This window comes from Myiozetetes cayanensis, unplaced genomic scaffold (assembly GCF_022539395.1).
Source record: "Myiozetetes cayanensis isolate MyiCay16 unplaced genomic scaffold, myiCay2020 scf5-8, whole genome shotgun sequence".
In the NCBI taxonomy this organism is placed as follows: Eukaryota; Metazoa; Chordata; class Aves; order Passeriformes; family Tyrannidae; genus Myiozetetes; species Myiozetetes cayanensis.
The window spans coordinates 97,548,323-97,576,169 of NW_026087742.1; the positions used below are offsets into that span (position 1 = coordinate 97,548,323).

The window sequence follows — 27,847 nt, forward strand, 5'->3', positions numbered from 1 at the left end:
CCAATAAAAATTGTAATCCTTAAGCTGTCTAAAGGTTATTGCAATCATTGGTTTATAGAGGATTTTACTGGCTAAAAGTTTCTTATTTCAAGAAGATTTACAAAATTCAAATTATACCTACATATAACTTACTTGCTAAATTATAGGTTGAAGTTATTTAATAAGATCTTGAAAAAAATGCTTGTAATGGAAACATAAGTTGAGCCTTAACTCAAGTTTTGGAAATTCAGTTGAAATTAAATAGTACGGAGTCTGTATTTTAATAGGGTTTTTTACTTTCACCCTATAACCTACCACACCTACTGGAATTCCTTTCTAATCCTGTACAAAAGCTGAGCTGCTAACCTTTTATTGTTGTGTAAAGTGTATTATTAAAATATACATTTGTGTTTTTTCTTCACCTATGAAGTCTGTTTTACAGATTTCAACTTTGTTATCTGTATGTTGATTTGTATGCATAGGTTATAAAAATATATAATATAGTTAATATAAATAACTTGAATACTATTTTAAGGATCAGAAGTATACTCTGTCACACAAAATGTGGGATTGGGAAGTGACATTTTACACAGATTAAGAAGCAGTTCTGGTTACAAAAAAAATTACAGTATATTAGAACAGGTGAAAAAGGATGGGGAAAGTGCCTGTATTAGCTTTCCCATGTTATAGATGCAAACCTGAGAAGATTAAAGCCTTATGTGCACAGAGGGCCACCATTTTAGGGACCAAATTATGGCCCCATGAAGTGTGTCCAGCTAGCAGGAAAACTCATTACTCACTTCTGAATACTGAAGATGAAATATTCGGCTCAAAGCCACCCTGAGAGCCAATAAAGCAGCCAGGTTGTGATCCATGCTTCCCTCACCCCAGTCCAGCCTGAAGAGTCATTATTTTCTCAGTTAAATACAATATTGAACCCCAATCCCATTTGCTGTTCTTTTTCTTGACTAAGCTTGCTTTTATAGTTCCTTATAACACAAGTACTGTAGATGCAGGTACTTCCAAAGACCTATACAGTAAAATATTCACCAGGTATGCTGCTGCTGTTTATTGTGCCACTAGGGCTGAAAAATCCAGATTGGGTAAATTCCCCTGTTTGCTTCACGTTTTGTTGGGACACAGTGCCTACATTATACAAGTCAATTAAATGAGCCTGGAATTGTTCTCTGGCACTGAGGCCAACAGGCATGGAATAACTCACATTCACATAGTTAAATTCTCATGCCCTCCAAAACAGGGTGGCCACACGCATAACCCCTTGCAAAGATTACTCCTGGCTCATCCTAGTGCCCAAACCACACCAGAGAATAGGGAAGACAGTGCTGGTTTCCAGGTCAGTCATGCTCAGGACATTCCCCATTAGCAGAGACCTGACTTGGTCTCCTGCTGACCCTTTCTTCAGAGGTGAATTTCTGTCCAAGCTAAAGAAAGACAATTTCCCTTGATCCCTGTCTTCTAACAACACAGATGTATCAAATAGCAGCTGCATCAATGTAAAAACTTGATTCCTGCTCAGTCACTAAGAAACTGGTTTGTTATCCACACCTCTTTCATAGGTCTGCAAGCCACAAGCAGCTCTATGATTTTCTATATTTCCAAATTTAAGGAGAGAAGGGAGTTGTTCTGTAATATAGCCATTACTAATGGCTAGACTTTGTCCTGATGTTTAGTTTCTCAAATCACACAGACCCAAATTAAAATTACCTACATAAAGGTAAAAATCCTTTTGATTTCAGAGTGGGAAGAGAGGTATATACCAGATTTGATCTCACCAGTACCCTCCATAGACTTTCTAGTGCTCTGCATTTCCAGTACTGCTACTGAAAAAAAAAAGAAAGGGGGGGGGGGGGGAGAAAGAAAAAATACAAGAAGCAACAAGAAAGACAGTTTTTCTCAATCTGTTAGGGACAAAGGACTAACATCCACGTGGAGAGACTGCTTTTTATAATAAACACACCTCCTAAAAGTTAATTACTTTCCATTTAACACAGCCAGAGTGACTAAAGGCACCGCCAAAACACACAGTGCCATCTCACCTACGAACCACGTTGTGTAATCTGAGCATCCAAACAAGGAGAAAACAAAGTCCACACAGGATCTGTGTCAAAACACAAGCATATCAAGATTTTTTTCAACAAATAGATGATTCCTGACAAAAGCCTCTGACTTCAGGCATTTTGAAATAATCAGGCTCATACATTGGCTATTGCAGCAAAGCCAGGTGGCTGAGATTATATTCTCTTCTTCCAGGGTGCTCAATAGCTGGGTGCCAAATGAAAACACACCAACATGAGCTGGTGACACATTTGAAAATGGACATGTGCCATCACCTACAGAAGGGGGGGTGGGGGAGGAGTGCAGGAATTAAGCTTCAGTGTTGCTCTCCTCACCGCAAAAAACAGCCCTCTGGTGAGGCAGTACCAGCACATGGCGCTCTGCCATGGGTTGCCTCTGCTCAGATCTCTTGCAAACTGCACCATGCAGTGTAAGTCTACATCAGGGAAAAAAGTGTTTTCTTCTACAAATGCAAATTTAGAGGGTGAAATGGTAATGAAAAGTCCTTCCACGGCTTTTCAAATCCAAACCATGTCATAGCTGGGGGGAGATTTGCAGGGGGCATTACAGTTATAGTTATTTTTAATTGCAGCTAAATAAAGAGGAAGAGAGAAGACTAAAAAAAAGGGGGGGGAGGGGAAGAAAGAAAGCCTGCCTTTTTAATGGATTATACAAATTAAAATGGTATTTGTATTCCAAAATCCTCAAGGCTTAGAAAAATATCTTAGGAAAGCTATACAAATCAAAGTTAATTACACAAAATAAAAAGAATGCTGAACTGTTGTATGACAGGCATTCAAAAAGCATGAGCAATAAACTTTTCTCAATGGAAGTTTCATTAAATATTTCCCTATAATTTAATTAGAATGATGCCAGGAAACTAATTCTGAGACAACTTCAATCTTAGCTTTAATTCCCCAATTGTTTTAGTGTTTGGGAACTTAAAGTACAGCTGCACGGGGAAAAATATTTTGGCATTTTGAAAAACGAAATAATTAATTCTTGAATTTTAAGAGTGAATAATATCCTCATGGTAGTTAGCAGAATATTTTGTAAATTCATATGGTAATATATATATATTGATATCAGCATATATGGCTAATTTGTAAGTCACATCTGGGCTGCCACATCCTTCTAGAAATTATAAGAAGGAATTCCTTTATTTCAAAGAGAACCTTAGAGTGCAATGATAGTATATTTACACACTACATTTTATCCAAGGTTAATTAAATTCACATTTACATTCAAAAGTAAAGTCAAAGCAACCAACAGTATACATAAAACATTGTTTTGCTTGTGTGATTTCACATTTCTTGTTTATAACAAACACACTGAAGGTACAAAGCTAAATGTTTCACTCCTTTTTTTTCCCTCTTCCTTTTACATCTATGAGGAAACCAATCTGGAATTACAGCCTTTTTTATTAGCAGGATTTAGCAGAGAGAATTTGAAGCTATTTGAACATAAAAAATTTTATGTCCTTTATAAAAATGTATTAGATAAGGATAATTTAATCATTTGGTTGGGGGAAAAAAGAGTTCTATAGATTTTATAAATATTTAAGGCCTAAAAATGCCAAGGTAGTTTAAGATAAACTAAAACCAAATATACAAATACATGTTCAGTGTAACTGGGAATTTAACAGCAGACTATATTATGCTTGACTGAAATAGAACTCTTTTTTACATTAATAAAAGTTCAACCATGGTAAAGAAATCTATGTTCTCATGTGTCTATCCATGCCTGATTGTGTTACAGATATGGTGATGTTTAAGTAATTTAACCAGTCCATGAGGCTTCAGCTTCTGTTTAGCCTAAGACTCATCCTCTTATCATCCTTCCCATTTGGTCAACACCAGGGATCTCCAGTAGCCTCATTGCCTCTACAAAGGATTTATTTTCTCCCCAGTGAGACATGGGATGAAACCACTGAGAATGTTTGCTTCATTGCTGGTATCAGCAGTTGATTTTTTTCTTTTAAATTCTTCCCAGTATTGAGAAGTTCTTCTCAGTAATTAGGACTAGACAGTGTCTTGTTGGGATTTTTCAGGGAGATTGTCCATGGAGGGATGAGAAAAAAAACACAACACAGTAACCCCAAGCTTTTTGGCATTAAACTCTGGAGTAGGTTAACCCTGGCTGGACAGCAGGTGCCCAGTGAAGCTGCTCTGTCACTCTCCTCCTCAGCTGGGTGGGGGGAGAAAAATACAGTGAAAGGCACATGGGTCATGATAAGGATAGAGATCACTCACGAATTGCCACCATGGGCAAAACAGACCCAGCTTGGGAAAATTAGCTGAGTTTATTACCAATCAAATCAGAGTATGATAATGAGAACTAAGATTAAATCTCAAAAACACCATCCCTCTACCCCTCCCTTTTTTCTAGGCTTAACTTCACTCATGAATGCTTTACTTCCTCCCCTCTAGGGGCACAGGGGGGAAGGGAAAAGGGTGTTTCAGTAAGCTCATTGCATATTCTCTCTGACACTCCCTCCTCAGGGGGAGGACTACTCACACTCTTCCCCAGCATGGGCTGTTCCCAGTGGGTGAAGTTCTTTACAAACTGCTGCAGTGTGGGTTCCTTCCACGAGGTGCAGTCCTTCAGTAACAGATTGCTCTAGCATGGTTTTCCCACAGCATCACAGCCTCCTTCGGACACCCCTGTGTTGTGGTGTGAGGTCCTTCACAGGCTGCAGGCAGATATCTGCTCTACTATGGACCTTCATAAGTTGCAGGGGACTAGCCTGCTACACCATGGTCTTCACCACAGGCTGCAAGGGAACATCTCTGGCACCAGGAGCACCTGTTGGCCCCTCTTTCTTCACTGACCTTGATGTCTGCAGGGCTGTTTCTCTGACAGATTCTCACTCTTCTGTGGCTGCAATTGCTTCTGTGCAGTAATTGCTTTCTCCTTCCTAATAAGTTAGAGAGGTGCTATCACCATCACCAGTGGGCTCAGTCTTAGCCAGCAGCAGGTCCATCTTTGAGCCAGCTGGACATGTGGAAAGCTTCAAACTCTTCCTCACACACCCAACACAGCCTCCTTTTCTCACTGCCACCCTCCCGTAAGCAACAATGCCATCTTCTAGTCACTCTGGGCAGATTGGCTGGCCTTATTAAATGCAGATTTTCACAACATAAGAGATGTATGAAACAGGACATACGCCTATTTATATCAGACCCCTCCCTGATACAGCCTTGCCATCATGCAGAGTTGTATGGGATAGGGAGGAGGTGCTGGAAGGGAGCCCTGCCTCAGCATTATCTTCCACCACACTGCCCTGGCATCCCTGTGCCAGTGGTACCTCAAATGTACCACCAGTCCTCTGCTTTGCACCACCCCAGCTGTGCAGCATGCTCCCCAACATCAGTGTCTTCCTCATGTAGCATAGGCACACTCTGCATAGCATTGCAGCTCACAGGCTCATGGCCCATGGAGTTGCTTCACCTCTGTTAGTAGCAGTTAAGTTTTAGCATGGTAACATATTTACCAAGAGATAGTTGGCTTGGATGGAGGATCAGTTGGTCAGTGAAGACACCTTCCTATTTACAGGTTTAATAACTAAGCTGGCCAGAAGGATCAAGTGGTTTTCCCTAAGTGATTCAGTAAACCAGGGCTGCACTTCTGATTAACACCCAAGGTATTCCCTTCTGCCATTTTTAGCCCTGAATATTAAAGCTGCCTTTCCAGAAGGGAAAACGAAGCTGAGAAACTAATGCTAAGCTGCAATCAATTTCAGCGAGGGAACAAACTGCAGAGAGCATGAAAGTGCAGAATACTAACAGCTAAATCTTGAAAGAATAAAGGACAAGAGGTGCTAAAAAATAAACAAAAAAAGATAAAATTCCTACTGTTACCTATTTTAAGAGGAGGCATAAAAGACTTTTCCAAGATTAGAGATGAAAAACTATATTGATCCATGCTAATCCTCAATTACTACTGGGAGATGAGGGTTCAGCTTCTAGTTTCATCTTCAGAATTCTTTTACGAAAAGTCAATTAAATTTTCTTCTGGTTGAAACATGTACCTTTTTGTAAAATCTCTGTCCCTTGCTCCTCTGTTTCTCAGATTCTCCTTTATAAAGTGAAGATAATTAATGTTTCCTTTTCTCTTACTTTTATCTGAAATGGCTTTTTAAGTTCCCAGGAACCACATACCACATTCATACAAAGCAATCCCTCTAGACACCACTAGGGAGTTCAGGACATGAAAGTTTGCATAACTGTATCTACCTTAATAAATCAGAGCTTAACAAGACCATAAACTTCTATCCATAAGTTCAAATGTTCTTTCAATATTACTGCAGCCATAAATAAAACGTCCCCCAGCATTAAGGTTCCCATCATTTAGACCTTTACTCTTGACATTTGCAGTGTGTTTATTAAACTAAAAACCGTTTATAAAGGAATCACAGGCTCCAATTATCAAGTCCATACTCTTCCCAGTAAACACAACATCAAAAAGCCAAACTGTTAGAAACATACAAGGCTATAAAGTTCGCTTTTCATTCATTATCTCTCCCACACCTGCTCTAAATACTCTTTAGCTTAATTGATGGTCTCTAAACAACCAATGTTTTTATTCACTTTGGAGCTGCTTCAGAAGGAAGATAATAGTTACTGTTTGTTTTCCTTCTGTGTCCTGGCTGTCACTCAGAACCACACTGAATGGAAACTTGATTTCCATTACAGACGCTCCCAGGAGACTCCTGCACCCACCACAGACATTTGTTGCTTGATTCTAGTTAACGTTTCACATATTAACCATGTTTCTTCACCTACATTTTACATTCAAGAGTTTTTATTGCATTCCTGTAAACCAAATCACTTTCAAGCAATGGGAATGTATAGGGTAGTAAACCTTGTCCTCAAGTCATCTACTCCAATAGCCAGGTCTCTGGGATTATCACCCAGGGAAGCAAAGTACTTGTCCCTGCATTCTCACTCCTCTGAACTCACCTACAGGATGGACCATGAGGTTGGTCCCACACCTCATAGTCCAAGGGACAAATAACCCAGGAGCACTGATTTAGTGGGACCTGAGCTCTGCTTCCCCACTCCTAGCATCATGTAGCCTGTGGAGAGTTAGATCATCTTGTCCCCCATAGTCCTGTCTCCCTGGGGGAGCCACTAGGAACAGAAGATAGAAGCTTTGAGCATATCCTATATACTTTGACCCTGAATACACAGAGCACTCAACAGTTAAGGAAAAATTAATGCTGTGTAGGTGGATGACATACACTTCCATGAAGAGAAAAAGAAAATGAGAGAGGCCCTGTCTGGTGTTTGGATAAGGAGAATTTCCATATCAGTTTAATCATTCATTTTTCAGTAGGAATCAAGTTTAAAAAAGAGAAAAGGTGAACTTTTTAGCCCATACATGACAAAAATGTGGCAATGTCTGAAGAACGTTAATGCTGCAAAATACAAAATATTACTGTTACTAATCAGTGTGCCTCATCTGTGCTTATGGACTCTCCTTTTAACCCAGTGGTCATGTTCATCTCAGTAGATAAATACCACATAGTTGCACCTTGGAAGATGTCCAGCAGCCCAGAAGAGGTGCTAAGACAGGCTTCAACAGGCTCAGTGCTTGCACAGTTCAGACTTTGAACTTCCATACACGCAGAGAGGACAGCTACATTTTAGCCCCTGAGCTGAGGGTCACATCATGGCTGGCACCATCAGTGCAGAAATGGTTTCTTAGAACTGGGTAACAGGCAAAGCTGTCTTGGCACAGAGTGGTTGCAGTAATCTTCTACTTGTTATGCTTTTAGGGTACTTCTTTAAGGCCAGACATCACTTCTCAAGGGAAGCTGGATGGTCATTCACAACACATTTCTGTACATGCATCATTTTGTAATTTTACTTTTGTATTTGAAGACAAACACCTCTCTCTTCAGCAAACAGGTTAAGACCTACAACATTTAAATTCGCAGAGAAAGTGTGATTCCCTGGAAAACTGTGATTTTGAATATTAAGTTATGGGTAAGGTAACATTTTTATCACTACAGAGTTACAGTTTCTCAGTTACAGGTTTCTTGAAAACACACTTTCTAGCAGTATCAAAAAAATGCAGTGATATCTACTTAGTAAGCTACATTTAACACCAGCATCCTCTCTTATATATCACTTCTCATAGGCCAAGAGTGATGGGTGTGCAGAATTCTTTTTAAGAGTTCCCTTAATTATCTCTCAGCTCTACCCTTCCCAAACTGTGAGGTAAATGACAAGTGGCACCAATAAAATGTCATCCCCTGACAAACTTACAGTTTTCAGGAAGCATACAGATGAAGGTACAGATATTGCCAAAAATATGCCTACCTAACCAATACTTTCTAATGATTGCAAAAAGAAACCGAAAGCTTCCTTCTCAGAACTGTGTCTTTAATATTTCTCTTGTGAACCGAGTGAAAACATGAGAAAATAGTGATTTGAGCTGTGGGGTTTTTGTGTTTTAGATAAACATTCTTGCTGTTAGGGAACTGATGTCTGACAAATTCCAACCCTTGATTTATCACATTTCACACAAAAATGCATTTAATTGCAAATTGTTATTTTTGCATTTACAGTCCTATCATTGTAGCCCACCATGATTACAGCACCTGTGAAACTCAGTGCCTGGGGGAAAACTACTGTAATACCATCTCCTTTCTATTAATGGAGTAATTCAATACATTTACCTTCCTGAGCGCTGTAATTTTATACAACTAAAGCTACATATTTCCTACTGAAACACTGCAAGAAGCATTCCTATATTGTGCTTGTTTAATATGCTGGGTAATTCACAGGGGGGGAAGAAAAGTATTTTAAAAAAATAAAGTGATACTGATTTTACTTTCCTTTTTACTATTTATTATGTTTCTCTTTTTAATATTTAAATTAAAACCCTCATTCCTACAGTTTGGAGGGGTTACTTTAATAACAAAGTTAGCAATGGAAACTTAAAATACCTCCTGTTATGATTATCATACAGAACTCATAGAAGACCTAAAAACACAGAAATTTCATTTATTTTCCTCATTAAGTAAAGGATCAAATTCTGTATTTTGTTGCACATGCACAGCTTCTCTTTCTACTCAGTGGAAATGAGGGCCAAGTCACACCCCTATTTCTTTATTCTAAGATCTTAGTCAAACATAATTCAAAGCATATTTTTCCTCTACAACTCCATAAACCATGAAAAGGATTGTCAACTTTGGTTTTCAGGCTTTAAAAAAGACCATTGACTTGACAGTGCTCAGAAAGTGTGTTCAAAAGACAACTGATGTTTCAACTTCAAAGAACATGCTTTCAGACACTCCTTGTTGTCTTTCTAATAATTACACTGCTAAAAGCAAATATGCCTATCCAGCAACAAATACTTCTCTTGAATCCGCTTATCTAGTTCTCATCCATAAAAACCGTCTCAATTTAAGAGAGCAAAATGATGTCACTTAATGAATATAGACATAACCAAGATCTATCTACTTTTTAAAAAAACCCCAACAGATAACAAGTAAAAGGGAAGAAGGAAAAATATGAAAACACATGGACGGTGGTCCGCTTGTGTGGCAGCTTTGGACTTAAAGGAATCCGTGAAAATAAGAGTTATTTTAACTTTAAAATAAGCCTCTAAAAGTATTTTGCCCTTTGTTGGAGTTAGTCATCAAAATGCTTTTAAATGGAAAAGAATTCTTAATACTAAAAGACTGCTCAGCTTGGCTCTACCTCAGCATTTGGTTCCCCTCTTTCACTGATGCACACGCAAATCTGAGTATTCACATCTGCATGCATCTTTTTTTTTTTTTTTTAAGAGTGCAAATCAGAAGATTTGAATGCATCAAAACAAGGATGCTGCCAGAATCTTCTGACGATGAGTAGCTCAAAACTGCAAAGTATGGCTGTTGTGAGTTAACACCAGTGGGCAGTTAAGCACCACTCACTCACTCACTCTTCCTTGACCAGTGACAGTGGGATGGGGGAAGAAGAGAGGAAGAAAAGAACCAAAAAAAGGCCAGTAAAACATGAGAGTCAAGATAAAACAAAACAAAAACAAAAAACCCCCAAAAACCAGCAAACTCAAAACCCCAAAATAAATAATTGAATAAGTGGAAGAAGAGGAAAGAGAGGGAGAGGCAGAGACAAGAAAACGAGCAATACAAAAGCAATCACTCACCTCCTCCTGTGGGTAGACTGATACCCAGACGGTTGCTTAGCTAAAGATGGCTACTTCCCTATAGCTCCCTATTTTCTCTTTTATTGCTAAGCATGACTTTATATGGCATGGAATATCTCTTTGGTTAGTTCAGATCATCTGCCTGGTTGTGTCCCCCACCCTCAATCTATTCCCTGGGGTGTCAGAGTGAGAAACAGAGAAGACCTTGATGATGTACAAACACCCTGTTCAGCAAAAGCTAGAGTATTAAGAGCATTATCAGTTCTATTTCAGTCAAAATTCTGAAACACAGCACCATATGAGCTGTTATGAGAAAAAAATATATCCTATCCTAGCCAGACCCAGTACAAAATTATAATTACTGCCAGCAAACCCAGGTTATATTCAGAAGAAAAGGAACAAATATATAACAAACACTGTAAGCAGTTGAGCTGTTATGTTTCTTAGTTTTTTGGCAGTAGACTGTGGCTTTCTCCATGAATTCAAAGGGACCAAAGCACCTAACCACTTTTGCAAACGTTCAGTTTGGCTACACCATTACCACAAGGGTTTTAAAGGCAAGCTGAATTTACCTATCTTTCTCGAGCCATAGTACACATCACTAGGAACTCTAAGAGGGCTTAGTTTGAGACAACCTTTCTTAACTGTGAAAAACTTCTTAAAATATATGCCTGCACATTTGGGATATAACTTTGTGATGTTGCAGTACCAGAGTAAAACTTTTCCCTGTCAACCTCAGGACAAAAATCAGCGTCAGTACTCACACCATTCACTTGAGGTTAGTTTGGAATTTAAACAATGGCTTGATTTAAATATGACACACTTTCTAGCCACAGTTACTCCTATTCAACATCACTGACACATGGAGGACATTCACTCAGTCTCTGTTAGCATCTCTAGGATTGTTGTTTAGCAGAGTGTTAAAGAGTACTCTAAATTGTTACTTCATGGTGAAGCAGATGTGTTTGTAAGAGCCCTGTCAGATTTCCCATCTAAAGTAAAAAAAAAACATGTTAATGGGAGATAATCTGGAACCATGTTTCCTTGCTAACTGGTCAGAGGAAAAGCAGTTGTCACTCAATTTTAATCTTCTGTAGAACCTTTCCCCTTCTGACCCACAGCTGAAGGAGACATAGTTGTTTACCTTAGAGAATAAAAAAAATGCATCCAACACTCTGTTGTAATTCCTACCACCAGCAATGGTAGGTACTTTTCTCTTTCAGTTACGTGTTTCCTAGATGAATCCAACAGTGAAGATAGATAAGACATTTCATGTGCTACTGCCACAGCTATGGTGAGGAACAGATACCTAATGGAAGGAGCTAGAGGTGATCCCATCAGGTAAAAAGGATGGAGAATAACAAAGATCCAGAAGTTCTGGGTTTAGAAATACAGGACAAAAAATATGAAGGAGCAGGGAAATAATGCAAATAATAAATCCTTGCAAGGAGATGGAGTACAGTTTTCTCCCGATGGGCCCCCAGGAGTTGCTACCTGCAGCAGAATATTTCTGGGGGAGGCTTAGATTGAAGTAATTTACACATATCAAATAACAAATTAGTACTGGGAATGACATCATAGATTGGGAAGTTAAGTCTATCACTGAAGAGGAAAAAGCCCCTTATGACACATTTGCTTTTTATGAATCATAAAAATACTTAGTCCCTGAGATAACATATGTTGATCCAGAAACATTAAGTGTCCTTACCCATCTTACTTTGAAGGTTAGTAAGTTACCAAAACCTTTTCAGGCTGCCATAGGAAAGCAAGCTTACTTTTAAACTTGTTACTTCGTTGGCACTCACTATTTCTGCTTCAAAAAATATATTCCTAGGCACCAGTGGGGGAGTCTTAACAGACTCCTAGAAGGGGCAGCAAGCCAACTTGTAGTTATTTTAAAGAATGCATCAGTTGTCTACAATTTTGCACCCTGATACAGATCCTGTTTGTCTGAAAAGGTTCCAGGCCATATAAAAACGGTCTGCTGGACAGAGTCCAGAGTTTTACAGACTAAAAGCACATAACTTTACAACATTCCACTTCAAATGTTGCATGAAAATGCTGGTTAGCAAATTGTGATAGGTAAAGGGAGGGTAAAAACTTTTAACGTGGAACCAAAAATGTTTTGACAATCTCAGAACTTTGGGAAGCGCAATCTCAGAACTGTGGAAAGAGCAAAAGGGAAAGGTAACATCTGTAAAATACTTCATACTCTACTCTTTCTGCATCCTTGCAGTGATACTTCACTCAATGCTACACTTACAGGGAGGTATTACTGTGATATTTTCAGTTTACGAGTTACAGGCTCCTTGCCATCTGTTCAAAATTCAGATGAAAAAAATCATCTAGCTGCCAGTATGGTCTGTTAAGCCATTCTGTAAAACCCTTTACTGGTTTCCTGATGTATTGAGAACCAAATATGAGGCCTCAGTTTGAAGAGTACTTTCTTACATGATTAGTTTTATTACCATGAATAGACCTACCAACCTACACAGGACTATACTAAAGTTAAGCAAGTGTGTAAGTGTTAGCAGGTTCAGGGCCTTAGATCCCTGTTCTGGTCCACGTGACCTAACATAGCAAGTAATATTTACAATAAATTTTATTCCTTCTATTTACCTTTCCCCTGTTTCCCATGGGAATGACATTTCAGTGCTTTTTCAAACTAAATTCAAAACTTCTTTCATTAACCCTTTTAAATTGTTTAAACACTGAAACTTTGTGTGTGACATGTAATTTCTTTGCATCACTTAATTCTGAGAGAGAATAAGCCCTCTAATGCTGTAAAACTGGCCAGTGATATGAATTCCTTGCAGATAGCTTGTGGAGACACATTTAGTGTAGGCCACAGCACCCAATTATACTGGGAGTGACACACAAGTTCTCAGTGTGACCATACATGCACACAGTTGCAAAACAATAGGTAAAGCTGTTAAATTCAAGGAACCTTGTCCCTAACAGGCTACAAGCCTTGCTTAACCAGAGGTCAAGTTTACCAAATACACAGGCTTTCAGCAAAGAGTGACCAGGTTTCCAAAGAAAGAAATCACAGCCTGAGCAAAAACGACATCTGCAAAAGTAAGGACAAATGCTGAGGGCCCCAAACAAGGAGACAGGCTAATGAAGCCGTGGATAAATCAGGATAGTCATCCTATTCAAAAGAAAGGTTGCAAAAGAGGCATTGGTGCCTTTTTATTAACCCAGTCACTTCTGAATGGTACATAAGAGTAAAGCTGGTAGTTCACACGGTTAAGGCCCCCGCACTAAAAGTCATTTGAACTTGTTCCAGGAACATAACAGCATTGTATAAGAAGCTGCCAGTTGCACCAGTCTGACATAAACCAAGGTGCGTTCAACTTCCCTCGTAGAATAGCTGCTGCAGAACTATTTGCCTTATAGGACCACATTTGCCTGCTGCATCATGCCATAGTTCCAACAGAGTTTTTTAAAAGTTACTGCAAAGAAAGGAGGCACAGTAAAAAATACTTTTGAGACAAATTACTTTATACTGGCAAAGCTAGAACTAGGCAAAAAGGTTTTCCTTTCAGAAATGCCTCGTTATACACCTAAGTAAATTTATGGTGGTCTTAAGCAGAGAAACACAACAGAAAGGACAAAAGCCAGCAGAAAAGACAACTCTCTCACTTCAGACTCTCATATAATGCTTACAACACTCAGGTATGTGCTCTGAGCCCTTCTGAAAAAAGAAAAAGAAATTAAACTATTATACAAAATGGAACATTATAAGCTGTTGGGAGCGGACCATAGCAGCCAGGAACTGGGACACCCATCCAAGACATGACAGATTCAGGGTTAAAATCCCATTTTGTCAATAACTTGATATGGCTCTGAAAGCCTGTATCAGAGAATTGAAAACATATTCCTCTTCACTTTGGAGGCTAGCTTCTATGTTTCTCCTCTAAACTCCCCATTTTACTGGCTGTTCTTAAGACTGAAAAGCCTTTTTATAATAGAAGTGTAGTCAAAATTAATCAACCCTTCAAAAAAAGTGTTTTGACCAAACTTTTTCTCAATAAAAAAAAGTAAATGAAAAAATAATAAATAAACCAATATGAACCGGAAATATCTAAATAACTCATTCTCCTTTGCTACTTAAATAGAAGCAAGCTATATTCAGAAAGCAACACTGCTCATGGGTGGTTTGGCCAAGATTTGTCTGTACCTTGTGCAGAGCTATACTGGACCTCTTACAGGAGCTCCAGCAAATGTGAAATATGGTTATTTGCATTTCTGAGTCAGTGGCTGAGATGTTCTTGATAGGCAAGCTACAAAGGGCATAGTGGGTTCTGTTGTCACCACATAAACCAGAGAATAAAAAGGTGATATACCCAGGTGCCTCCTTCTCATAACCTAGCTTGGTGATGTAACTGGTGGGACATTTGCTATTTCAGAGTTTGTTATTTCTTGCGCTTTGAAAAGGGACTTCATCCCTACTTAAACTGTCACACTGTTGAATCTCCAATGCAATCTGAAAATCGTCTTATAACGGGGGTGGAGGAAGTAGTTTGTATGCTCTGAATGCAGTAAATTTGGCACATCCTGGTGCTTCTGCAATAGCACAACAGTCAAAATGCAAGACAGAATTGAGACATGGGAACTCCACCATGTCATCACCACCACTCTTTTCAGCTCTTTCTAAACAGCCTTCAAACACTTCCCAGAGCTCGTTTTCCAATGGTTGAGTACACAGAATTTCACCACTTCCCCTGGAAGACTATTCTACATAAATGTTAATCATAAACCAAAGAGGAATTTATAATTGGATACAGATCTCTTCCAAAAATTGTCCCACACTATATATTAATTTCTGTGTGCTGATCAGCACAGTTTGAGTACTTCTGTAATATTCATTCAACACCCTTTTTGATACACGTTAGGATGAAAAACTGTAAATAATTCCTGGTTTGTGCCTTTGAAATCTTTTCAGACAGTTACATTCTTCACAGCCACCTTTCTTTATAGCAGATAAACACTGTACTGGACAAGCTACACTGTACTGAAAAAGGAAGTCTTGGTCCTATAGTTTCAGTTTATTAGCATGCATCTTCATTTTAGAACATGTATCATGAAGAATATCTCTTGAAAGACATTTTGTCTTTTTTTGTGGAAAGGCAGAAGAATGAGTGTCTCTGTGTACTATAAAATGCACAAACAGCAGGTGTGGCACAGCACTATTTGTTACCTGAAGAGTCACAAGGAAATGTATTTACCATTGCAATTGTAAATTAGATTGAATTATGGCTATCTTACATTAGGCAGAAAAAAAAGAAACATGATATAGAAAAAAAGTAAGTCTTAACAGCAAATTCCTTGCTATTTAAGTCTCCTGCACCTGGGATCTCTCCTTTAAGAATAAAGCCATAAGTCACTTGGGTTGGAGAGAAGCCAACAGTTTGGAATCCTGTTGTCCAAAACCAAGTGTGGGCTTCTAACAAGCCATGACATAAAAAGCCAAGACCCTTTCACTTTTTGCAGTATCTTAAAAGCCCCTTTCTCCCTATAGTTTCACAGAAACTTAAAAAACAAACTAAATTAGTGCAATTGAGAACAGAAAGGTTTCTTATACTTTGAGCAGAAGTGTTCAGCATAGCATACAGTGATTACCACTGTACCTGAGAAAAGAAGTCGTGCCCATCTGAGATCATGGGAAAGCAATGGCAGTGAATATAGGAAACAATAGAAAAACTGCCCTCAGCTGTTATATGTATTTCTTCTTGTTGATGAGTTTTGATAACACAGATTTCATTATGCACCTGTAGGTTTCAAGAATGAGGACAATTTCAATTTACATGGACTAATCTACTAATTTACGTGTTCAGAGCCTTGAAATCTTGTGGTCCCATGAATACAGGGCTCTCTGCTCCCAGTATTTCACAAGATAACATTTTCTTCCACAGGAACTGCAGGCAGACTAATATTACTGCTTTGAAAATGCTGATCATTCAGAGAAAGGAAGCCATAGTTGCAACTGAAGAATCACCAGAAAGAATCCTCCAAGGCAGTTAGACCACGTGATTTCATCGTCACAAAAGAAAAGCCCTTGGGAACAGTCTCTCTTAGGTGGGAATATGTAACATTTGTCACCTTCCCAGCACTCCATTCAACAGATACAACCCAGTTCACCCCATACTGAAAAGCCTCCTATGGCTTAAACACAAGACATAATAACCAGCTGTAAATGATAAAACTGGCTTTTTCAGAGCCTGGCCCTACCAAACAATTACTGTGAAAGACCGATTAATTTGGATAAACTTTGTTTTTTAAAAATCACAAATCTGAATCTATGCTTATACAAATATGTCAGTACCTAGTTTCTGTCTCCACCTATTTGTGATTCAAGAGCCTCAGGTTAATGAGAGTACCAGAAGCCTATGGAGGTGTCTACCTTCACAGGGAGCTTTTAAGGCTATTGAAAGCCTATTTTGATTTGGTTTTAGTTTTCCATATAAAGAATTATTTTAGTTAGGCCCACAAGCCATGGTAGCTCCTTCCTTTGGTGACAGCTCTCACCAGAAGATCACAAAGCCCAGTTTTTTGTGACATCTTTCTTCCAGTGACACTGGTAGTATGGGAGGGAATAAGTTTATATTTACATAGATGTGTCACCTCGTGGCTGTAGCACTTCCTCTCTGGGAGAAAGAAAAGTCTTCAGCATGCATCTAGCATTTCCTGAGCAAGTTAGTAACATAAAAGGAAGATCAAACCTAAAGCATCTCTTCTTGTGCTTGTAAATCAATGTACTTTGTTCAGCAACTACGCTTGGAAGAAAGTCCCAAGCAAATGAAAATATCCACTGGCACTAAAGAAAGTTAGTGGAATTTATGAACATCTGAGGAGGGGAGCCCATCGTCCTGTGTAACGGTGATGTTGTAGGTCTTGTTCTGAGGTAGAGAATACAAAGAGCACAGCAGTCAAAGCTTAAATCACACCTCACGACTAGAAGTTGTGCAAAACCTAATTCACAACACGCATCTTTCTCAGTCTAGTGTCAAATTATTTCAGTGGAGGAAAAATACTGAGGCACAGCTCTTTAGAAAGTACAGGATGTGTTTTGTTGAATATTGGTTCCATATTTGTACATTACTGGACAAGAGATATTTGTCACATGTTTCATGAGACTTTTACTTTGACATCTATCTTCAGAATGTAAAACCACGAGAAACCACTGACAGTTCTGATCTTGGAGAAATAGTGAACCTTACTCAGAAGAATGTCATCTTTCAAACAAGTTTAGCTTTAGATTTAGTTTGTCCAAACATTTTAAAAAGTATTTTCCTCTAGGCAAATTGTCAAAAGTTGGGGTAGAATAGACATATGGCTACGTGGTTGCCTAAAATTACCAAATACTTTAGTAGCCTGGTTCAGTTTAATTTTTGCTAAATATTTTTAGATGCAGAACTTCTAAACCTCAGAAATGGGAGTCAGATAGTAATGTTGCCTATGAATATGAAATAATTGCTGTCCCAAAAAGACAGCAATTAAAAGCTACAGTAATGATTACCATCACAAACCAAGTATTTTCCAACAGTTACACGGTGGCTGTCTGAGACAATGTTCCTTTCCTGTGTTCTCAGAATAAGGATTAAATTAAGACTGAAACCACTGTGGAAGACAGTAACTTTCCACCAGGAATGAGTAGAATGCATCACTTTTGCAAAATGAAGTCCCCAGTCAACCACATAGGTTTTGCCCAGAAAGCTGTGAAATTCTCAGTGACTGTATTGCCACTTTGGCTAAATACTGGCCCAAAAGGCAGTTCTGAGGAACAGCCCCAATTCTGTGAGGAGCGGAGCATAGTCATCCTCTGCCACTGAGAGCTGACTTTGAGCAGGTTGGCAGAAGGCAGTTTGTTCTGTGAACAGATATCTCTCCTGCCACGCCTTTTCACCCTCCTCCCCATTAGAGCAAAATATTCAAAGACAAGCAAATAGATGGACTGGTTCAAGTGAATGTTTGTGATAGTAAAAAGGTTTACCACTAATAACAATATTCACCTGCTTTTAAAAATTACAATATGAGCTAGTTTTTTAATTTTAAGAAGGTCAGCAGTTCAGTGTTAACCATTTTATGACCTAGACACTAACGATTAGTTTAACCATCACTTAGGAATTCATTCAGCAAACCAACCTCATGAATCACCATCTCACAAAACGATTGACTTCAGCAAGGCTGAGTCATGAGAATGATGTTATGGGAAGTATCAGGCAGAAGAAATTAAATCTCACTTGCATTTCCCTGTTGGTCCTTTTCTATTTTTACATTCTCCTTTTCTTGGATCATTGCCTTTAATTTGGGACCTTACTGATCGAATGCTATGCCATGTATTCTCATAGCAAGTTTAATGGATATAGCACTCTGGTGGTACAGCATTGATTGACACTAATCAATGATTCAGCACTGCTACACAAACATGGGGGGTGTACTCATTTGCTACCCATAGCATATCAATAACACATTTTACACAATAAACCAAACACTACCATTTGTTCTCCAAGGAGAACCTTGCCATGTAATCATCCAATCTACCGCCTACTTTGATTGTCTCTTCTCCTCCACTAACACAATCCCCACAGTAATTTGCAGTAGTTACATTTTTGCTTGCTTTACCTCTACAGAGATGGTGCTGTTTCAGTTTTTATGGCTACATCACATGACCTATTTATTAAGAGAAAAATGAGTGAATTTCATAGAGTAAATGGCAGTGATTTTGTGTAACTACCCGTACTTTTGCCACAATTATATTAGGTTTTGCATTAATTCATGTAATCTCTGTTGTTACTAAATGCTAGTGTTAAAATGGGAGCATTGGCAATAACTCTTGAGACTAGTAACAGGGTAGAAACTCAAGTAAAGTAGTCATTCAGAGTTCCCAAGTTCCAAAGCAATGAGTCTGTGGTATTGCAATCAGTGAAGAGGGTAGCAGGGGACACCCACAGTCTCGTAGACTGTAGATGTAATAGCAGTCTGAGACTGAGCCTGTACTCTGCAGATAAGGGCCATCTGTGAGACACCAGAGAGTCTCACTGTGCTGATCTACTAGCACCTGGTTAGAGTATAGAAACTGGAGGCATAAAGTGGACATAAAGAGGAAATGCAGGCCCAGTATAAGCACTGCTGTGGTGTTGGGATATGGCCCTGAGTAAAGCAATGTAGATAGGAAAAGATCGTCATGGAGTCATTCCCTACTCACAGGTAGGAATAACTACAGCTTGATACTCCACAACAGGCATTTGCTCAGTCTGTGAAAAATCTCCAAGGACTGACCAAAGCTTCTTTGGGTAACCCATTCCAGTGCCTAAATACCATTTTAGCTGTACAGTTCTTCCTAAAATCTAATGAAAACCACCATTACTGCAAATTGCCTTTTGTTCCATCCTCAACAGAGATGAACAATTAATTGCTGTCATATTTATAACCATGCCTGTGTATCACAAGCCAGTTTATTCTCTTTTCTAGACTGCAATTCACTAAGCTGAATTTATGCAAGTATCACTTTGATAGCAAAACCAATGAGTTGACAGATTTGAGGATGGCTGCTGCAACTGAGAGTGTTCACCTTTTGTTCTCATATGAAGGCAGAAGTGGTTAGAAGGGAGAACTCAGCTCCTCCTTGCTTCTCTGGGTGAAGGCAGATGGATAGAATATTAGTTCATAAAAGGCTTGTACAGGACAAACTGGGAATCCAGGTTTTCAAGAAAACACACTCAGTTCCTGCAATCTATGTCACATTCTTTTGGTACAATTTGTTGTTTGCTTTCCATTAGTCTTTCTACAGTTTGTTTGTGTATTTCTTAAAGTATCACATATAAAACTGGATGAACAATTCAGGATGGGGTTTAACACAATGGAACAGGGTAAAATAATTACCTCTCATCCTCTTGTTTATAATACCTTAAGTAATGACTCCCAGAATGGCTTTCACATTTCAACATTTTGTCTCATCAGCAACTTGAATTCGTTTTCTAATTTGTGGTAGCCCACAGATACTCCTGCTGACTGAATTATTCCCCATTTTCTATAAATAAATTATGTTTTCCTCTCTGACTGAAGCAACTTATGCTTTTTTTGATTCCATTATATCTTCTTGATTTCAGACCAGCTTCCCAGCCAGTGAAATAACTTTCAAATTTAGTTCTAGCTCCCTCAGCCTGGGTGATGTTCTGGAAACTTGGCAAATGATACTGACTCCATCAATTAAATTTTTGGTTTTGCAAGCCCTTTCTAGAGAGCTTTTTGTTTTAATTTTTGTCATATTATAGTAATTCTGCATACTCCAAAACTTTCAAATGTCTGCGGGTGAATAAAGGCCTTTCAGCTGATGGTTCCACTCAACTGTAATCTTCCATTTTCTCCTTATGTTGTGTGTCTTTAGTTCTCATGTGACAGAGAAAAATGTTCAAATAGGACTCTTCACAGAACAGAAACATAAGAATTAAAACCTTCAAGGCACATTAGCTTAACCTCCAAAATTAAAATGCAAGCTAACAACTGTAAGTCATTTCACTCACTTTCATTAATCTAAACCAAAATAATCTTGTTTTGTATTCCAGCAGTGTGGAATGGTACACATCAGGACCAAGATGGTAGTTCTCTGAAATATCAACCTATCTATGGGGTATTGCTGGAAAATTGCTGAGAAAACAACCAAGCTTAATTCAAAATCCAGGTGTCCTGTTCATTGGGGAGAGCACTGCAGAGCATATACAGTGATATCAAAATGCATGTTTTTTCTTACAAGTTTTCCATTCATGTCACAATTAGGGTGAGGCTCTAGAATAAAGGATATAGAGATTTCATAATTTTCTAGAATCAAGTGAGCTTCTCTGTTCCCACCACCTTTCCTTCTGTACTCACATTAACAGGACTCCCTCCAAGCCATTACAAACCCACAAAAATATGAAATATTGGTGAGTCCAGACATGAACTTGTCAGTTTTGTCTTCTGTATATGTCATACATGCAATTCCGTAGGACATAACATTTTATTGACACAATTTAAGGTTTATTTGTTAAACAATTCATACATGCTAGTAGAGTCCAGTGATTCACATCATGTAAAAGCTAGAAGTCTTGAGCAACACATGTGCAATAAAAGCAAACAGATGTTTGAAGTCTAAGCCCTGTGTTAATGGTGGTGGCATGGCAACATATCAAAGGCAAAATGCAGCACAGCCAGAATTACCCACTGGAGTGTTAAGTGCAGCTACATAACTTTAGTCTCACAGCCAATAGGATATCCCAAATCACCATGGGTACATTGCCATACTTAAGGTAAGAATTCCTAATTAACTGTTAAAGCCTAAACTCCTCAGATAAAATCGTGTGGAATTTCTCTTGAAGGAGACAACTAATGAATGGTATCGTAAAAGAATGGCTTATTTTAAGGAATTAACATAGCAGGAGTGTTAATGTTGTTTCATACACAGTGAAATTAAATGTGTCCCAAAAATCCACCTCAGGAAGCCTCATCTGAGGTTTTATATGGAATTTTCCAGGCTAAGCATCTACAAAACAGAAGCATTAGAGTAGCTCAGCAGCAGGAGCATATGCATCACTGGAGGAGCATGGCAGACAAGTCATAACGCTTTCAAACTGATACCCTGAGCACTCTGCAGTCCAGAGTGTGTTACCAACAAGAGTGCTCTCAGTCTATTGGAATGACAGGAACTATGTACAAGGTGTTGAAAATGGCCTTTTGCTCATACCACTGAATGTGAACATAATAAAATGCAAAATGAAGCTGATCTTAGTATATCTAATGATATCTAACAAAAGCAACTGCCTTTTTAAAATGCCATCTCCCTAAATCTGACATCCAGGGGACCCATAGAGAAATAATCATTGAGTGAAACTACCAAAGAAAAGAGAAAGTGCAACTGAACATTCAACCCTCAAAGGAGTTTTACAAAAACCCATAAATGGAGGATCTCAGTTTCTTGAAGGAAAACCCTGTGAATATTAACTGATTTACTAAAGGCAAATACCAGTTATTCCAGTCTCTGTGCACACAATCACATGAGAATAGTAACTTTTTACTAAAAAAAAAAAAAAAATCAGCTGAGATTTTAGGGGCATATGAAAGGGAACATGTGTTACAATCTCAGATACAGATACATTAGGAAACACGTATCTGCTTATGTACAGACTTTTAGCCTCAAGTATGTTCCTAAATATCTTGAACATAAAATACATTTAACATGTAAAAATACTAAGACGTGGAACCACACAAAATTTTCCAAGAAATGTTTATGCGTACTCTTAAATTGCAACACCATTGGAAGCTAGGTTTAATGTTAATATTTTTAATGAAAGGAAAAAACCCCATCAAAACAGGCAAATACATTCTAAGCAGCTGATATACTCAGACCCTAACACATGTTGCATATTTTCAATACCTTCCCCATATGAATCTAAAAGTAGTGTGTATTCCAAAACCCTAAACCTGATAAATAGTTTTGAAACAGAACAAGGAATTAACACAGAAAAAAATAGATTGTAAAGATAAGCTTTCATAAATAAGACTACTTTCAAGATAACACAGGACTAGAGAATTTGGGGAGGCTTTATTTTCACACCAGTAGTTTTCTGAACTTTTTGGACCAAATAGACACACAGGAAGACAGGATAAAAACTTCAGCTTCACATCTTCATCAGAAACTTTTCATACTTTTACATTTCTCAACCCTTTCTAATTAAAATACTTGCATTTTTCATGTCCTAGACAATTACATTACACAATAGTGAACAAATATACAGATGTCACAGACTTCTTTTTCTAATCCAAAGCACAGTTTAATGTCCTCATCTGAGAAAGCATCTTCAGCTTCATACTGTCCAGATTTTTGCCTCCTTCATTTTCATGGCTCTTAAGCACATATGCTCACAGGAGCTGTAATGTAATGCTAGGCCAGAGGTTTCTCATGGGGAACACGTCATCTCATTTTTAGGTTGTGGTTGCAGACTGCAATCATCATAACCATATCCTCAAAGACAGTGGCACAGCAGAGCCAAGTGAGGCACAGTGGTATGAGGACAGCTGCAGGACTAGAAAGCCTAGCTCAGATTTGGAATTATATTTTTAACTTTAAACTTCAAATACATCTACCCAAGGCTGAAAGAAGAGGGGCAAGGTTAAAAACAATTAGGCAACAAACACTTTTTGTGGATCACATGATCTCTGAATAACAGCATCAGGTAGATGAATCGGGCAGGCAGATAAAAGTGCCCTTCCTTTATTTTCTTATCATTCATCTTCAAAGCAAGGATTTAACCTCATGCAATACAGTTAATGCTACAGAAGAATTGATCTTTCCTTGCTCTCTGGACACCCATCTCCATTTTGAGTTATTCTTAGAGCTCTTGCTTAGAACTCTTCAACTGCAGATGGCAATTTTCAATTAGGCATGTGCTTCAGGGGAAATAAGGAATTTGCTAAGGTCACTTAAGGGCAATGAAATCACACATGCCATATAAAATGCTTACACTACAAAATGATAGCATAATGGAATGGTAAAGCCTTTAACAAAATCGTAAAGGGAGCATGCAACTAGTACAGCATGTTCTTTTATTATTCCAAGCTCTCCAGTTACGACTTTGAAAGGCTAGGCTTTTTTTTTAAAGTTTTATTGAATAAGTGTAAAGATACCAGGAAAAAACGTGACGTGTCCAACTGCCTCCTGCCAATGTGTAGGAGCACTCAGCTTCAAATTATATGCAAATCACAAAATGAAAGTAAATATGAGGCAATGGATGTAAGTCAAGCAAACATAAAAAGTAAGTGCCCTAACTTTGTTTTTAGGATGAGCAGATTACTAAATGTGGAAAAGCATTGAAGAAATTTAATATGTTCTTTCATTTCTAAAGAAAAATTTTATGATACTATATGCTAAATACAAGAAGAACTTTCTAGTTTAAAAGTGACAAATGAACAACGGTTCTCATGAATTAGCCCATCAGCAATGGAACATGGAGGTAAAAGATAATTGTAGTTCAAGTATTTCTATTTCTCTTCAGTTTGGCTCAGTTACACAACTAAACCTGGCACCATAGGTGTATACACGGGCTTGCTGTGGCTCATTGCCTTTGCCTGGGTTCAATACACTCATCTTCAAAATATACAGTCCAAGACAACACCATTACTGCACCCTGAACACAGCTCTGTCATAAAAATGATGGAAAAGAATCCTTTAATTAATGAAAAAATAATCGTTAAACAGGGTCAGAATGAATGTTAGTTCTTTCTTTAATAAGTGAATAAAGCACATCACCTATTAACATAGGTTAGAGACCCATGCCTAGGGTAAGAGCTCAGGCCAGAGAAGGGCCATCCAGTCATAACTACTGTATTTTCTTGTGATTTTAAATACAGCACAAGTTCTATCCCATACTTTAAATGGCCTTGTCTACTTTGCAATTCTTTTCTTACTGTGAAGAAGGATAAATCTTTCCTGGGATATGTCCCCCAACCATCCATTCCAGTCTGAAAAGAATTTGCTTTTTCTGTATCCAGGTCAAAGAAAAACTCATGCAATTCCACAGAGACAGCATCAAGCTGAGGTAAAACCCCAGGGCAGACCCAGGTTTTAGGTAGGTCCCACTGTGATGCTGCAGGCTCTGCAGCCACATCATTACATATGTGCTGTGGGTGGCAGAGGAGGGCACAAGGCATGTACTGTGGCAGAAAGGGATGAGAACCAACACCATCCCTGTCTCCCTGCAAAAGTCACAACCACAACGCTCATCTAGGGACTGGCAGGCTGCAGCCAGGACCAGCCCTGCACTAGCCTGGCCACACAGATCGCTGTGCAGATCCTGGGACACAGTAAGATCACATCAGAATATACTGCACAGGCTTTGAAAACCAGGTTTCTACCTTGCTTTGCACTGGGAAATCAGAAGACCACTAATAAATTGCAACAGAATTAGACAAACTGATGGGGGCAACTGAAGAGACTTGAAAAAGGTGATTTAACAGCATGTTTCCCTGGAGTCTTCTTTTGCTCTTTAAATTCACACTTTGATTACTAACACCCTTGCTAAAAGCCCTTTCTCTGTGCTCCTTTTCAATTCTGAATAATAAAGGTTATCCACAAAAGCACGAGGATGAGAAGCAGGACAAGTAAGATTTACAGTTCTAGCCCACCAGCTCTGCTTTCTTTGCCATGGTGACTTTCACCAAGACCAAAAGTGCTCCACGACAATGAACCCATCAGCTTCAGTCCTGAAGCAGTTTAGGAACTTGCTTTTGCTTTGCAATGTTGATGCTCCTATAAAAGTCTCTATGATACTACTGTAGCTATGTCATTCCCATTAACACCTCTTTAAACATTCAAAGTCAGGAGTTTAGAAAAATCTTACATAGAAATTAATAAGAATCTGTATGAACACAAGTGAATTTTAATTCTGACATTTCCTGATTCTGAATTAATTTTAACCAGGTAATACTAAATTACTAATTTCAGGTAGACATTCATTCATTAAAATTAGAACTATTTAGAAGGAATAGGGTTTTTAAATAATAATCATCTTCATTGTAAGCTTCTACACCCTTAGGCTTAGAAACACATTTTACTTTCCCACTTTGACTGCTAGGAAAGATGTGGCTTTATCTCCCATAACTAGTGTATTCACATGCCTGTGCACACATAAATATGAATAACCATGACAATAAGTGAAAAGCAGTTGTATGTCTATCAGTTGCTAAGATTAGGGGGGAAAAAAATCATTCTGAAAATGCACTCCACCTGTTTCTGACTAGTTCTCTGCACAGTTTTTCTTCTTAGAAGGTACTCAGAGAGATCAACTGAAAATATTTTTCCATTCCTATGTTTGTTATCAAAACTGCATAAAACTTGAATAATCTTCCACAATGTGCATACTGCTACTTAACAATAATTATCCTGAAGAGCTGCACAGCAATATTCTTACAACTAGAAACCTGTTTGAAATAGGTTTACAACTTTATTTTTCATTACGTCTTGACTAAAATCTTCAGGGAACAGTTTCTTGATCGTTGTGAGGATTTTACCCACAGCCTATTTTAAAGGTTATCATACTATGCAAATACTTGCTAAGCAACACATATCCTTGCTTTGAACTAGGATAATCCCTATTGTAGTAGAACACGTTTTGCTTACATTTCCAAGAACAGTACTTGAAGTTTATTTTTTAACTCGGTGCAAAATCTTTATTACTGTGTAATCCAACAAACACATTCCAGCTATGCTGACTAGCAGCATCCACACACATCCAAATAAAGTACTCCAAAAGCCTGAGAACGCTAAAGGAGTGCACCTTTTACAAAATAAACACAAAAGTCAAGGACTTCTTTTCCCAGACACACTAGGATGATAACACCATGGAGTTGCAGAGCTTTAGCAGCTAACCAAAGCATCTCACATCAGTGTTCCGTCAGAGTCTCAGCTCACATCTGTGTTCCATCAGAGAAAAGAAAGTTTGATAATCTCCCCAGTAAAACGAAGGTACATCCGACTTGGAAGCACATGGAATGTCAGATAAGTTTTGGGACTTGCTCCCGCAGATGCTGCGGTATAGGAGCCTCCCGCTTTGCTCCGCAACCCCCACGGAACGCACAAGCCATTTTAGGAGGGGACAACAGTTGGAAGAGCAAGTCTCGTTCCGAGCCTCCCCGCGCCCTGACTCCGTCACCGTCCAGCTGCGAGGATCCGCCTGACATACCTGCTTCTCCATTTTTCCCTCTGACAGGTTTTTCGTCTCTTTTCCCGAAGCCGAAGAAGAGCGGGGACAGTCCTTCCCTGGCGGGCGCGCCGCTGCGGTGCCGCCGCCCGGGGCTGCGATCGGATGGGTCCGGTCCTGCCCCCGCCCGCCCTCCCCTCCCGCCGCGCTGCGGGCTCGCCCTCGCCCCTCTCGCAGACAGCCCTGCCGAGCCCCTTTAGGTGGAACAGGTTTCCTTATATAGGTAAACACAAACTGCATTCCTGGTGAAAGAGGCTAACTGGCAGTAAGCTTAACTTAGTTAACTCCACAGATACCAAATGGGTCCGAGTGCCTGAAGTTTGTGAGCACAGTGCTGTGAAGAGTCTTCAGAAGGGAGAACAGTTTCCTTACAGCAGTTTAGCACTTACAAAGCTATTCCATTACTTAAAGCTGTAACTTTATTTATAACTATAAACACTGAGTACTATGTTAGCGTTACATTAAACACTTGACATTTTTACAGAACACACAGCCTACGTTTTCCTCCAAGAACAGTGGAGGTGACAAAGGTATGTGCATGGACTACAAGGTGACAAAGGTATGTGCATACATAGCATTAAAATAATTCCAATCTTATCAGAGTTTTCATATATCAAGTGCTACGTGAAAAGGTTAGAAAATGGGGCTTGTTTTACTGATATCAATAGAAAGATGCAGTGTAAGAAGAGCTTGTTTTACTCTTTTCCAGTTCCTTTTTTATACAATATAATAGGTAAGCTTTTGGTGACAGATCTGTCTTTGTCAGAGAGGTGTGATTGCAGGATATTAACAGACACACCCCTACCTGAACAGGGAAATAGAGTGATAGAGGAAGTACCCAGAACAAACATATATTGCACTCTACAGATCACTAACATATGTGTTTCACATTTTTT

General features: G+C 38.8%; 1 protein-coding gene across 1 annotated transcript in view; it reads right to left on the reverse strand.

The window, feature by feature from the left end:
* The window catches only part of MID1 (midline 1), a 250,279-nt gene extending 223,279 nt beyond the window's left edge, over window positions 1–27,000 (reverse strand). The window contains exon 1 of the mRNA XM_050331813.1: window positions 26,934–27,000. The gene's annotated coding sequence lies outside the window, so the exon portion shown is untranslated. The remainder of the gene's footprint in view (window positions 1–26,933) is intronic.
* Window positions 27,001–27,847: the final 847 nt, after the last annotated feature.